The sequence below is a fragment of the Channa argus genome, chromosome 5 (genome assembly GCF_033026475.1).
Source record: "Channa argus isolate prfri chromosome 5, Channa argus male v1.0, whole genome shotgun sequence".
Classification (NCBI taxonomy): domain Eukaryota; kingdom Metazoa; phylum Chordata; class Actinopteri; order Anabantiformes; family Channidae; genus Channa; species Channa argus.
In genome coordinates this window covers 26,793,457-26,808,900 of record NC_090201.1, presented here as the reverse complement: position 1 = coordinate 26,808,900, position 15,444 = coordinate 26,793,457, and the positions used below count along the sequence as shown (strand labels likewise).

At 43.3% G+C, this 15,444-nt stretch overlaps 1 protein-coding gene across 2 annotated transcripts in view; it reads right to left on the bottom strand.

The window, feature by feature from the left end:
• ripor3 (RIPOR family member 3) overlaps nt 1-13,842 on the bottom strand; it is a 43,126-nt gene extending 29,284 nt beyond the window's left edge. Inside the window, exon 1 of one of the 2 annotated variants that reach the window (XM_067506054.1) lies at nt 13,298-13,842. The gene's annotated coding sequence lies outside the window, so the exon portion shown is untranslated. The remainder of the gene's footprint in view (nt 1-13,297) is intronic. The other variant, XM_067506055.1, reaches the window with a different exon arrangement.
• Between the last annotated feature and the right edge of the window lie 1,602 nt (nt 13,843-15,444).

The following is a 15,444-nucleotide window of genomic DNA, read 5'->3' as shown; positions in this document are numbered from 1 at the left end:
ATGGTCTTATTCTCAATTAGTTCAATGCCAAGAGCACTCAAACATGCACACAAATGCAAACTTACGTAGAACTGCAGGTACTTGTGTAGTATTTGTATTATCTGGGGTCTTTCAGGGCACAAAAGTTTGTAGACCCACATCAAACTGGGGCTTTGCTTTAATGTATTCAAACTGTCGCACATCTGCACAGGAAGACGTTTCAGCCTCTTCAGTTTGCTGCCTTGCTGGGTCCTTCTAACTCCAATTAGCTTATTTCTAACAGGTGTTTCTCAGAGGTTGGCTGTGAACACAGGTGTCCACGCATCTGCCTGTCTGGAAATCGTCCCATAATTTATCATCACAAAAAAAATAAATAAATAAAATTTGCAGAACACGTGAAATTAAATATTAAAATCCGACCATTTTCTTACAGTGGCATTTCTAGATTTTCACCTCTGCATGGATGCATCACATGAAATAATAAAATAAAGGTTGTTTTTTTTAACAGAGCTGAGCAACAAGTGATATGATATCTGCACTTAATGGCTGAAATACACCAATCAGTCATAACATTATAACTACCTGTGCAGTTCACCTCAAACCAATACACCTATACTCCAATACCCACTTCGACTTCAATAATAATAAACATAGTAGAATTATCACCTTTCTGACAGTTTCACCCTACATTGGAAAAGTAGAAACGGCTCTATGAGGGTTTTGTTCCTAAATCCGAGCTGGTGTGTGGATGGTCGGAGTCTGATGGATTAAGTAAGAGGAGAAAGACGGATGCACGTTGCAGGTCGTTATGATACTGCAGGGATTTACAGATGTTACTTCAGTTTAGTGAGACGAACTTCAAACTACGGCCTGAGACATACTTACAGGAGTTAGTGAGGTCTGCAGGTAAACTGAGAAATGCCTCATTTCAAGTTTTCATTTTAATTGATAATAATTCATTTCAACTTAAGAGCCTTTAACTCAGACTTTCTGTTAAAGACACTGTTGCACTTTGTGCGGTCGAATTCTTCTTTTCCATTCGTCGTTTCCATTCGCTGCTTTCTTTAGTTCTTCCTTCGTCAGAACGCGGTAATTCATCTCGAAGCAAATCCATAAAATCTTTAACTTTGCTGTTTCTCTGCACCTTTTGAGCATGTTTTGCCAAGAACAAGTCCCCTAAACCACAGCAGGCTCGTTTGTGTTTCAGTGCTCACCAAACAGGTTTTCCAGCACAGGCTTCCCCCCACCTCATGCTCTTGGCCTTGGTGTGAATTTCCATTTCACACTTGGATGAGATTCCAGATTGGCTGAACTCGCCCCCCCTGAGGCCTTTCGATGGCCCACATTGTGCCAAGTCAAGTTAGTCACATGAAATGAAAAACACTGGCGAAAAGCTTTCAACATGCAGAAAGCTGCTTCAGGTTTAAGGCATTTCAGCTTAAATATCATACAATTAGGACAAGTTATGAAACATTGTGCGGTGATTTATTTACATGTTACTTGTCCAAGTGGCCGGAAAACAATGCAGGACGTTTGGCAGATGTTTTCATCCACACAGCTCTAAAGAGATTGCCGAACCACAGGGAGTCTTGTCTTTGTGGAGCTCTGCATGCTGTGCCACATATGTGCGTTCGCCTCACATTCAGATATCAGCTTTCCGCTTCTTAAAGCTGTTTTAGGCCCAGGACCCGTGAGTTTTGACCTTAGTGTCGGCTGGGGTCCAGCAGATCACCAACTTTTGCAGTTTCTGATTCCTGAAGCTGTAGAACGATGACTCAGGACTCAAATATTCAAAGATGACGGGGAATTTTCAGATGAGAGTCTTTTTTTATGATGCTAAAAAATGTCACTAATACGAGGACTGATTAATGTAAAGACCCATTTTTGATATGTGTATGTTTTGTCCAATAGTTGACAAAGATGAGCAGCAGTGCTGGTAATAATAATAGAAATGTCTAGAAAAAGTTAAAACAATGATTTAAAATAGCAAATGCGTTTGACTATTTTTTCCACATACTTGCCTACAGACTTCGTGTTAGTGAGAAATTAAAAAGTATTTTCACTAGGATGCAGATAGTACAACACAGTAAACCTGCTACCTCGTCTCCATTTCGTCATTTCAAACAGACACCGAATGAAGCTGAAGCTCAGGCTCCAGTCATCAAAAAGCACAGGTCAAGTCTGCTGCTTTGTGCTGCAACTCAAGGTCTCTGAACACATCACCAAACATGGAAACGATACGAGGTTGAATCTATTGACAATCCTAATAAAGTCTATACAAAGACGTTGACAAAGTGAGACAATGGAGCGTTACTGTCTGCAGTTTTCTTATTGCAGAGTGTTTAAAAGAAAAGGGAAGATGCAGCATCTGTCTGTTCCACGTGTTACGTTCTACTCCCATATTAATAAAAATGTATAGAATTTCTAATGGAGTGTTTCCAGTAGTCATGAAGGTTGATTTGGCTGCAGACTGAAGTTCATGACATGTCAGTTGGTCCAGTTGGTCATTTTAAGAGCCAGATCTGTGATCATTCGGGTGATGTGACCAACTTTAAGCTGCATGTCAAACACTGAAGCTGGACTGAGTCTAAATCCGGTGAGTAAGGGCAACCTGGGAATCAGCATCGTGCTCTTGGTCACTGCAACATGCATGAGTTGCATTAACATGGACTTAAGGTGAGTAAAAGAATGAAAGAACGAATGGAATGAGAGATCACTAACGGGGCGATGCCGCCTCATTCTTAAAACAAAGTCGGCCTAGAGCTCGACAGAAATTTTCAACTAACACAAAGTCCCTCACAGAAGTCTAACTAAGTCCGTCCTCCTGCTGAATCTTTCAAATTCAGACAGTTCCTTTTGTCACTCTGCTGCAACATGAACGCACACAAAAAAAGTTCGACACATCACTATGCTGTTCAAATCTGTGAGCGGGGCTTCCAAAGTAAGTCTGAGGTGGAGGAGAAATCAGGTTACTCTGCTGCTGCATGTATATGTGGATGTCCACTAGCCAGGTTTCTAAAGTGCATGTAGACACCGTCCCCGGTTCCCAGAGAAAGCTGATGTCTCCGAGGAGCCTGGTTACTTACTGTAAGTGCATGTAAACACAGTCACTGCGAAGTGCTTTGGAGAAAAAAGCTCCATACAAGCAGAACATTGACCATTTACAGTTACATCATGGTGCTTCGCCTCAAATGTAAAGCTCAGTGAACACTTTGAAGGAGACAGATGAATTTAAAGGGCTGGACGGGTTGAACCCATGAGTGTCGGAGCCCAGCCGCTTTACCACTTGTCGAACCTTCTGCCTTAATGCCCTCCCTGCTTAGATCAGCTCTGAGTGATCTACTTCTGCCCATAACCCACAAACTACTTCTTTAAATGTGTCCACAGCACAAAGGGACTTTACCCTGAGGAAAATCTGCCTGACAAAAACTCCCGGAAATCCACGAATCCTTCAGTCTGGTCCTTCAGTGTCATCATGTGACCCTCCACCTCTATCTCAGCATCATCTCACCTTCAGCCAGGCCATGTCTATACATTAACACTGTTTTTTTTTTTATGATTTATTTTGGGCATTTTGGTCTAATTAGTAGATAGAGGCAGTGCAGCAGCATCAAGCGTGGCCTCATCTGGACTCGAACCAGGGTTATGTGGCACGCTGCCTTATAAAGGATCAGTGGTTTGAAACCAATTCATCCAGATTCAATGTGTGGAGCTGTGCAGGTTCTTCATATCCAGCTGACTGGGGTGTAGTACTGGACTTCACCAAAAATGCTGAAGCCTCTCTTGGAACAGACGTCAGTTCAGATCAGGAGACTCGTGTCATAATTTGCACGCCTGCCTCACACGGATGAGAACACGATCTCCTATCAGTGGTAAACAGGGGGAAGCTTCAGGGCCCCCGGTGGGGACATGAGCACATGCTGGGAACTGATAAAACACATAAACAAGTTTGCACCCAGACAAATGCAAACATGCACACAAAGAAAACACGTAATATACAGATAGTATATAGATGGTATACAGGTAGTATACAAGTGGTATACAAGCCATGCACACACACCTGGGCTCATAAAAAGCTTTTAAAGTAAATTAGCTTGAATCAAAACATATCTTGTGTTAAGCAGGTTTTAGACATGTGGTTTTCATTCAGCACACACACACACACACACACACACACACATCTTAGCATGATCATTAGATTGACCTTAACATTTATCTGCACAGCTGCCTGGTTTGTGTTTTTCAGCACCTACTGCTTATCTGTCAGGGATCAGATCACAGCTTTGACCTTTGACCCTGGGTGTTGCCATTGTTGAAGGTGGTGGAGTGTTGCAGCACCAGTGTGTTATGTCAGACTGGACTCGTGGGGCTTTTAGATCACTGTGGCACCTAGATGAACTCTCCAGTTTTACCTTAAAGTAGGAGTATGTGCAGCGTGTGTGTGTGTGTGTGTGTGTGTGTGTGTGTGTGTGTGTGTGTGTGTGTGTAGAACTCATTGATTTCCCATTTTGTTCTTCAAATCTGAGACGATTCTAAACTTCAGTGGTCAACATCGATTAAATTAGTGCACTACACTAAAACATATTACATACAACGTATTTGTTTTTGTAACATTGTTCACTTCAATTTCAAAGTAGTACAAACAGCTTTGATTACTTTTTAGATCAGGTCAATTGTCATGTTTTAAGTAGTTTAAGATTTGAGGAAAGGCCAAAACACATTTGTGCAGCACAACGTTTTGTTTTTATTAACTTCAAATCGTCATCTTTTGACCCCTCAGATTTATCTTTTAACCGTATGTCATCACCCTCCAAGAGGTCATGAGGTCACAAGGCCACTGCAGATGAAGGACTGATTCTTAAGTTAACAAAAAACAATCATGACATACAAGAAAGGATCAGCGATTGTTTTTTTTAAACAGTTTTCACCCCAGGAACTCAGACGCAGGAGGATACATGAACTTTTCACATCTGCCCAAATAGATCAACTTCTGTATCCAAGTCTCCCAAACTTCTTTTTTCCAAATGGCTGAATGCAAGTCAGCATCTACCCAGAAGGTAGGAAGTCCCTCTATTCTGAAAGCATAAAATACAACATGATAAAATGTCCCAACATTTCGTAGCTCATTTTTGGAAAAGCCACCCTCTCGTTTCACCCACACTGTGCACAAATATCTACCTGTAAAACTGATTTATTACAGCAGTAACAGCAACACGCTGCCGTGTGACTGTGCAGTGAAAGACAAGTTATGCTTTGTCCCACCATCACATAAAACCTCATGGGTTTTACAACCAACTTAACATACACTCCAGCTAAACCTTGTGTAAGTTGGAGAAAATAAAAATGGGAGAACTGAAGAGGGATTAACAGTAGTATCCATTGTCGCTCAGGTCCCATTGAACTTCATGGAAACGAGTCGGGAAAGTTTAGCTATTAACAATTCAAAAGTCTAAAAATGAAAGGTTAAACAGTGAAATGCCTCTGCCAGACAGTTTGACAGGGACATATTTCATTTTGTGGAGAAACATATTTCAATCGTGAAATAATGAAAGTGGCTGAAAATGGGTTCTTGGCTCTGATTCTATACTGAGAGATTTAAAGCGGTTAACAAGTGATGGGGCTGAGCTCCGTGTCACTGCGAGCTTGGCTTTACTGGATAAACCAAAAAAGTGAACGTATCTGTACGTACGTATTATTAAATGTTCTGCTAACATAGTCTAAGAGTCAAAGGGTCAAACAGAAACTTACAGAAAGGACGTTTCCACAGAAGTCGGGGTTTAATGTGGAGTAGCAACACACTTCCCTACAACACTGTCAATTACTGTTTCATTGAAATATCACTGCTCAGTTATGATTCTGTAATTCGAAACTTCGGCATCACAGCTGCTGAACCTGAACCTGTCTTTTTCAATCTGCTGGGAAATAAAAGTGATAATTGAGTTCCACAGTGCGTCAGAGGGGGACAAAAGCCAAGACCTGTACGCTGAACAAACCCCGCCACCCCCCCAAAAAAACGTGAGACCATAAATTGAGAGTCTACGTGAGTCTCTCTGCTCAGGACGCCCTGAATGTCATTTATGACTCATTAAAATTTAGAATTCCGTGCACATTAGTTTCACAGGCTCATAACAGCAAAGGGGCCCACTGAGGGGCCACTGTGCTTACGGGCTGGTGCTGTGTAGACCACCACCACAGCCTGGTTACTGGTGACCTTCTGGCCCCAGGAACCCTTAACGTGGCAGCAAAGGGTTCTTCTGGATCAGTAACTGTACCACGGACATCTGAAAAAGTTTTCCAAACCCCTACAAAAATCCTACAGCCATAGGTGTAACTTTTAAAGCCAAACTGAGCATCCGAATGTGATGCACACGGATGATGCACAAAATAGCTCTGACAGTTCCTCATCCCATGTTGACTTGACGACATCTAAAGCCCAGCAGCAACTTAACAAGAACAGTGTTGAGAACAGCACAAGCCTGAGGTGCGAGAAACGAGCATCCAGTCATTTGCACTCACACCGTCTGTGCAGACACGAGTGTTTTGGACTGTGTGTGTGTTGTGGTATGTTCACACAGATTAAATCGGAGGAAACTAAATAATGTCTTTCATCACATGTTTTCTAACCTAATCTTCTGTTTCTTTTTCCAGAAATGGATGCGTTTAATGAGCCCGTTCTACAGTAGTCTCTCAAACAGGAGTCTTAAGAAAGCAATCTAATCGGCAATTGAATCTAAATTGGGCCCCAGGATTCAAAAGTGCTGCTTGTGCAAAGGATTTATTGCGGGAAAGTGACTAAGAGCCAATATTAATACGCTCACACCGAAGTTGGACTGTTAATAACAATTTGCTCAAAAAAGAACCGGGTCTGTTCAGACCTGCACATCAGGACGTCTGACGGACGTCTTTTAAAAGGGCTGATTACACCAGGAAGGCAGGAGGTGGCTTTGTACTAGCTACTGAAGATGCTGCACACAAACATTTCCTTCTGTATACTAATAAAAAAAGCAGTCATGGAATAAAGGAAACATTTGCTTCCAAAAGAAATCTGATCTCCACCATTTGAAAAAGAAATCACTCCTACTCTTATATATTTTACATGAATGTACAACACATTTAGTGCAGAAACGTCACCTGCAAATACCATGTGTTTAGTTAATACTTCGTGGTGATGGCAGTTTCCAGTGTCTTCATACTCATGGCAGATTTTACAGCACTATCCCTGGGATTCATGGACGAACTGGAACACATCTGGATTTGGTAGGTAGAATTGTTCCTGAATCTTGTGGATCACGCTGTCTGCTCGATTGCTATTAAGGTGGCTCACTGAAGACAATCATCCAGGTGCCGCTCGAACTCACAACCTTGGCATCACTCTACAGTGTAGTGTCGCACAACTACCACATGCTAACCGTTTGCGCCACTGGAGCTTGAAGGCAACGAGCAACGGCTTTCGGCTTGTGGCTCCACTTGTCGCTACAGCAGAACGCGTTGGGCACGTTGATTCGCCGTGAGTTTTTACACCGGGTGCCCTGGCCTCCCAGGGTTCGGGCTCGGTGGCTGTGCAGGGGCGCACCTGGTTGGCTGGGATTCGATCTCGCGGCCTTCTGCACCCTGACACGGTGCTCTGCTGGAGCTTGAAGTAATCTCCTGTATCTGCTCTGTTGTCAGGCCTTTGATTCTGTCTGGCTTCTTGTTATCAGAACCGCAGCGAGGGGTCAAACTCATCAGCAGGTCACATGACTCATGTAGCTTTGAACTGTTGCAATAGGCTGATGTAGATCCACTGTTTTCTATGGAGAAAAGCAGGATTTAACAGCAAATGATGACTTGTAGTCTTTAATCTGTTAAAGCTTTGGTCAAAACTCAATCACAGCTTGTAGCTTGGATTTTTTTACATTTTGGGGGAACCAAACTGTCCTTAATGAGTCAAGGAAGATGTCCTCACTCTCTTTCTAAATCCACTGCGGTTGTTATCGACCCCTGAGAAGATAACGCTGATTTCACAAGAGACACCGGACGGAATTATGACACCAGCACTGGACGTCTGCGCCGAACTTCCCCCGAAGACGAGTAACAGGAATCTTTTTGTTTGACTTTTGAGAGCAGTCAGCATGAAACATGGAACAGCTGTATTTACTGCCGTTAATCTTCAGTGCTGAAGTCCTCAGACATTCGGTGCTTTCTGACCTCTGGGTTTGCAGCTGGACTTTGCTGAAAGAACTCTGTCACTTTACGTCTGAATGTGTTGTCCTGTCGCAGTTTGTGCTTCACTTTCCACAGCTTCCGTACTGACGTTAAAACTCTTTAACTTCACGATCCTGCACCAGCCTCCTGGTCTGACATGTGCATGAACATGTGCAGTCTGTGTGATGTTTATGCTTTGAGCCGAACTTAAAACCCACCTATTTATCCTGCGTTAGGGTTCAAACATTGATTTAGTATATTTATTTACATAATTTAGCTTCTTTTATTCTCCTTTATATATGTTGTTCATCATTGTTTTTATGAATTTAGTTGTTTTATTTATTTTATTGTGTTATCATTTTTATAGCTTTTTTATCTTTTATATTTATTCTTTTATTACTGTGCATTATTATCATCTTTTCTATTACATATATTTGTGGTTGTTGTTTTGTTTTTTCATACTGAACCAAAATTTTTGGGTCACATTTGTACATTTTGCTGCTGTAACATGGTTTTGTTGTCTTTATTATCATCTGAAAAACCCTTTGAATTGCATTAATCTTTTATAAAAGGTGCCGTATTAATAAAGTATTGATCGATTTATGGATTTGGAGGTGGAAGCACATTGGACCATTGCACACTGATACACATCTCCCACCCTTCTCTGTAGTTTCCTAATGAACTCATTATTATTTTCATTTTTTTTTTGTCCTTTTGGCTTATTCAGGGTTCAGAGTCGCCACGGCGGATCATTGTCTGCATGTTGATTTGGCGCAGTCTTTATGCCGGATGCCCTTCCTGATCCAACACCCCCCGGTTTCTGCCGGGCCTGGGCTCGGGGATTGGGTGGATGGGGGGGTCAAGCCAGTGACCTTGTGGGGATTGAACCACTGACCCAGTGGTCTGTGGATCCCTGCCCTTATCAACTGGGCTACAGCCGCTCCCTCCTAATGAACTCTTTAAATATATACTTTTCCTTCCCTTCACATCTGTTCTGCTGGACTACAGCCCGTAATCGACAACTTTTGGCAAATCAGCAGCTTTATGAAGCTTTCTTTTTCCACAATAAACATGTTTAATGAGCCCGTTCTATAAGAAAATAAGAAGTGCTCCTCTGGAGCAGCAGTTTCCTCCAGAGGGTTCATGAACCTGGAGGTCACGGAGGCCGATCAGCTCTCTGTGTGTCTGTGCTCGCATGCATCCCGGATAAAATGCCTGTCGGATGATGTCATGTTGCTAAGTGAAAGCAGCATAGGTGTGTGTGTTTAAGGATAATAAATATGGAGTTTAAAGCATCAGGGGACTGAGATGCCTTGTTGACAGGATGAGCCTGTTGCTATAAATCACAGAGGTTGTAAATCAGTGCGCACACACATGCTCTCACACACACACACACCTTTAAAGAAATGATGATTCATTCAGCAGCTGTTTTACTGAACGGAGACACATACACACTCACACAAACTGCGAGCAGTCAAATACATACACGCTGTGTTCAATACAAAGCAGCACACACTCCGCAGTGTTGAGCTTCACGCTTCACACATAGTTTCTTTGCTTTTAATCAAAGCCACAGGTAACTTGGGATTTGGCTTCGAATGAATGAGCAACTGTTCTCTGGGGCACACAATGGTGGAGTGGTTAGCGCCGCCGCTTCACAGCTAGAGGATTGTGGGTTTGAGCCCCAGACGGACGTGGCCTTTCTGTGTGTAGTGTGTGTGTGTGTGTGTTCTCCGTATGCTTGCGTGGGTTTCTCACAGCCTAAAAATATGCACGTTAGCTTAATTGTTGGTAGGTAGGTGTGAATAGCTGTTTTCGTCTGTGTATGTCTCTCCGTGGTCCCGGTTTAGACGGGCAACCTGTCCACGGTGTCCCCTGCCTGATGACAGCTGGATCCAAGCAGGATGAGCGCTGACAGATAATGGATGGACCGAACTGTTCTTTGCATTTCACCTTTGAGACTTGTTGTTTCATGTTATCTACCGCATCAAATTTAGTACAATTAAAAAAACAGTTTTCTTGGTGGAATCAAACGTTTGTAATTTAATTAGTGAACAAAGGTTAAGGAGGTAATTTTACTAAAGTGTGTTTTTAAGCAAACACTTGCACTTTGGCTTGAGTATTGCATTTGTGTACTTCTACTATTATCAGGATAAAGCGGGAGTAAAACCACTGAACCTGTGGTTTATCAACAGATGCTCATCAGATACTGATGCTTCCCAAATTGCACCACTGTTAATGTCCTTCGGCGTATCGTACTGTAGCCACAGGCGTCAGGACTGGACGCACCAGGACGCCACAAGGAACAAAAACTCCGGGCTAACGTCGCATTACAAGCTGAATGACATAAAAACAAAACGCTGCACACAGTGACAACGGCACACACAAACCCCTGCCTGACCTCCTGTTATAAAACCTGCCTTTGTCACCGCCAGCTAATCCCCTTTCACCTTCTGCCCGTTTTATGCCCTCGAAGCCATTATCCTTCAAATTAAACATGACCACATTAATAAGAAAAGGAGACGCTGCAGAAGGCCGAGGGTCTTCCCCCTGTTTACAGCAATTATGCTAATGTGTCATGAAAGTGTTACATCTGCTCACCTTAATTAGAGCACAAAGACCCTTTTTCACACCCAGATTTCCTCCACTGGAGCTCTATTAACCCCTTTTTCATGTACATCCATCAAAAGCAGTTACACACTTCATTAAAGGGCCAAAGATGCCTGTGTGTGTCACTGACAATAAAACCATGAAGGCTACATTGCTGAACTTGTGCATGTTTCATTATTCTATGAATCCTGTAATGGTCAGAGCCATGTGGAGACAATTCGCGGCGATTTGTTAGCAACAAGCGTTAGCATGTAATTCAATCTCAATTGAACCAGTGACCTCCTACTGAGTCCACAGTGATCCACGATACCCCCCCCCCCCCCCCCCCCCCCACCCCCCTCAACCCCCCCTTTCTCCGTGCCACCAGGACTCACAGCAGGACCATAAGAGGAGTGAAACAGAACTACTATGAACTTAGGGAACCTTGAACTGCAGCATAACTGATGGTGGGAGAGTGAAGGGAGCCACAGAAAAAAAGCGAAAAGAGAGGCTGAGAGAGGCTGGGAGAGGCTGGGTGGGGGCTGGGGCAGGGGGAGGCCGAGAGAGCGACCCTCTGACCCGTGCTCGTTGTGTTGATGTTTTCTCTAGTCAGACTGAGCTGCGCTCGCTGAGGGGGTTCATGAGAAATTGATGCTCAAGTCTCCACGTGAAAGGGGGGCGAGAGGAGAGAGGGAGAAACAGATATGATGTCACGCGGCCATGTATGTAACATGTTTAAACTCTTAGCGTGACTCAACGTGAAACTGAAAATAAAAGAACAACTGTATGTTTACTGAGCAGTTGTGTTAAAGTGGGTTATGCAGCAATTATGGTGTCATGAACAGTAAACTGTTTTCCTTCTGCAAAACTGATTTCTCCAAACAACAGGCCAAGATCCAGCCGAAGGTTTGGGGCAAAATATTCAGAAGGGGGGGGGATCCACATTGACCACTGACCCAAAATAGAACACGGTGCACATGTCGTCCATCTTTCTTCTCAAACATGCAGTTTGTGTTTTTTATCTGCTACATATATGATTCCACCTTCCTCTAAACACATCCACCTACTGTATCACGTGCTCCCCGTCGACCGGAGCTTTCCGTGTCTCTCCGTCTGCTTTACTTGATTTTCATAGGAAGCTGCTGCAGGACTGGCAGCCTGCTACGGGCCGAGTCACGTGTTTCCGTGTGTTTGTCTGCCATATTGGAAGTGTGGCCGACTGCACCGCCGAGCACCTGTCACACTGTCTGATCAGTTATTCGATCTGTTGGGAATCATCGCTCGGTAAACTGCCAAGTGGCTTGTGACAGATGTTGAGGAAGGCTTAGTGCCAAGAAGGAGAACAATCACACGGAGGTTTATAATGAACTATTTGAGGTCTTACTGCCTGAAGAAATACATGCGTCACAGTCTGTGGTCAGGACTCACTGTGACACATTCAGCCATGTGGTCCTTTAGGTCACGTCACGTGGGGAACCCTCCTCCAACAGTAGGGGCGGGTCTAGTATTGATTTAGTGGGGTGGCCACACTGGGGCACACGCTTAAAATACGGTGGCACTGTTTGAAAAATCGGCTACTAGTGTGTTAAATCGAATAGAAATGTCAATGATGTAACTTATCCGCCATTTTACCTCCAAATAATCATGAAAAAATTACAATAAACAGTTGAGACGAGGTAAAAATCTGCCTGGTTACAAGTGCTACAAAAGTCTGTGGTGACTCAAAAGATGAAACAGTACATAACAATGCATTTGTATTTGTTTATAAGAATAGTATTTACTTAGTTCTACAGGCTTTTACTCTGGCGGGTGGCAGCCCCCAGGCCACAAATCTAGTCACAACCCTTCCCAACAGTTAACACAGTTTGATGTCAATCACTTTTTAGACAAGACTGACACAGACAGTCCTCAGTAGCAGGAACATGCATTTTCTCCGACAGGTGTTCCTGTTTTTGTGTCCACACCCTGTATGTTCACTTTCAGACTAACAAAAACAAGAAGAGCAGCAGTAAGTGAATGAACAGCCGAGGGGGGAGCTGTAAAACCCCAAAGTGAACTGAGTTCAGCCAGAGTTTTTCTGTGCCGATGAAACTCAAGATCAGAAAATAAACAGTAACATCTCTGCGAAGGGAAGTAATTCGAGTTACTCCGCAGTAACGGATGATACACACTGAGCTCAGACCAACCACATCCCACTCTGACCTTAACCGAGCTGGTAAACCAGGACAGCAGCATCCCTGCCCCTGTGTGTGTGTGTGTGTGTGTGTGTGTGTGTGTGTGTGTGTGTGTGTGCGCAAGTCAAACTGAACAAACTGTTTACAAAAGCCCCAGAAGTGAAACAAGAAAGTTTTATTCAAACTCTGTGAGCAGCTAGTGGACAAACCTTCTGTACTGTGGGAAAAAGCCACCAAGTTACTAACGTAATACCAACACTAGCAGTTCACCAACAGGCACGTTTACTATGACATGGTCATGAAAAACAGAAATAACCCATCAAACAGCCTCAGTTGACCCATTGCAGCATTAAAAACCATGTATAACTCACCGGACTGGATGAATAACCAGTTATTCCCAACTGTCACTCTGAGTCCACCACGCCAAACTGCCTGAGCGGGCGAGTCATATCCAACACGGCCGCCTGTGTTTTTCATGTGCGGGCGTGTGTGTGTGTGTGTGTGTGTGTGTGAGTCAGTGGGCTTGGCAGCTGCCTGCTCTGTCCTGATAGCGCTCAGTCCCTCAGCAGCTCCAAATGTAAAACAGACGGAGAGAGGTTTCCCTCTCGTGACTCTGCTCGCTCCTCCTCATACGCTCTTCCTCTGTCTCTGCCAGCTCTGCCTCTCCTCTCTCCTCTCTCCTCTCTCCTTTCTCCCTCCTCGGCTTCGTCTCCACTCCCTGTAGTATGTTTCTCTCCTCCTCTTTGCTTCTCCCAAGTCTGTGGAGCTTCGCCTTTTCAAGGCTTCCTCCTTCTCATCTCATCTTTCTTCCCTGTTTTTGTTGTTCTCTCCTCTTCCTCCCTCCAACATCACTTCTCTCTGCCATCTCTGAGGTGTCATTTTGTTTTCTTTCCATGGGACCCTTCTCATCCCTGCCCTGATCTCTTTCAGTTTTCCTTTCTTTCCTTCCTTCTTTGTAAAGTCCCCTCTCCTCTCTTTCCTGCTCAACATTGTTATTTTTATGCCGCTCGGAGCAGCTGTAAATGCAAATGTTTCACAAGCTTTCCTGCTCCTCCTTTCCTTCCCTTTCCCCCCTTTGCTTCCCCTTCCCACTTCTCTCCGCTTGGCGAGTATCATATTTATCTTTACACTAAAGACCTTGGCCCAAGCACAGACCACATGCATCAGTAACACTGCTGCTTTATGTCCTGATTGCTGGCCGGGCGCAAACAGCCCCATCAGATACAGAGAAAATGTCTTAATAATACACAAAAGAAGAAGCAAACCTTTAAAATCACGTGAATTAAAACAACATCTGAAAGTATTTGTGCAAACAAGTTCTCAGGAAAGAGAATCTGTTTTTGCTGTTCAACTCCTGTAAACAAACCTTCACAGCATCATCTCGCTCCTGCTTAGATACGTTATTAGAAAAGTGAACACACAGGCTGAAACAGAAGCTCACTGCCCATAATGACACATTGTGTTTGCAAAACGCTCTCACACGAACAAAATGTGCTACAAAATACAACAGTCCGTTCAAGCCGTCACCGCACAGTAGACAAAAAAATACAGAGCACGTCTAATAATATCCCGTGGTGATTTGAGCAGAGAGTGTGATTTTACAAACCCTGCTGCTCTTTTTTCAGATGGCCTGTTCAAATACTGTGCATAAGAGATTTTCCTGAGAATGTTTTCTGGATTCATTTCTGTGTGCAGGTCTTACTCTTTCCAAGGAATTTCAATGAAAATCGGATTTTGTTATTATACTAAAGCAAAAATACAGAAAAATGAAAAGGACCCAAATGTAACATATGGGCGAAAATATCTAAAAAAAACAAAAACATGAATATTCAGAATTTGATATTTAGTCTAATTGCTCCTGTCAATCAGGCCACACGTTCTCATCAGCATCCACACGGGCTGTTCACCCCCGTCTTTGATCCACAGCAGAGGACAGAGAAGCATCCTGAATCGACTGGTTGAAGACGTTTTTGTAGGGGGTTGTACACATTTTTTATTTCGACAGAGTTATCACAGCAAGGACATTTGTATTAACCGTTTTGTTAAACCAATGGAAATGCATCAACACATTTGCAAGAGAAGATTTCTGATGTGCTAAGAAGATGATGATGAAGATCCCATGTCCTTAAAGCGTCTTGGCAACTGAGAAAAACTGTAATGTAGAGTGTTTTCATTTCCACTGGTTTCTAGACTCTGTAATACGTCTGAATTTAATGCTGTAGCTGAAGTTCATGGAAAATGAAGAGTTTTCTACAAATATGACTCTGTCAGTTGCCAACAACAAGAGTTGACTTATGACAACAGTCGCACGCTGCTGTAACTCAATCAGTGTGTGCAGTGGGTTTTTTTTTTTTTCAATCCTCTCTTTTTGTTTTACCATTTGAATGTTTTTCTGTTATTATAACAGAAACATGAGAGATCAGACAGAGAAGCACAGCTCTGGAACGCAAACAGGTCCCGAAGCTTTTCCATGCAAGAATGTACACGCTGACTGATGTCTTTGAACTTTTATTTAAAT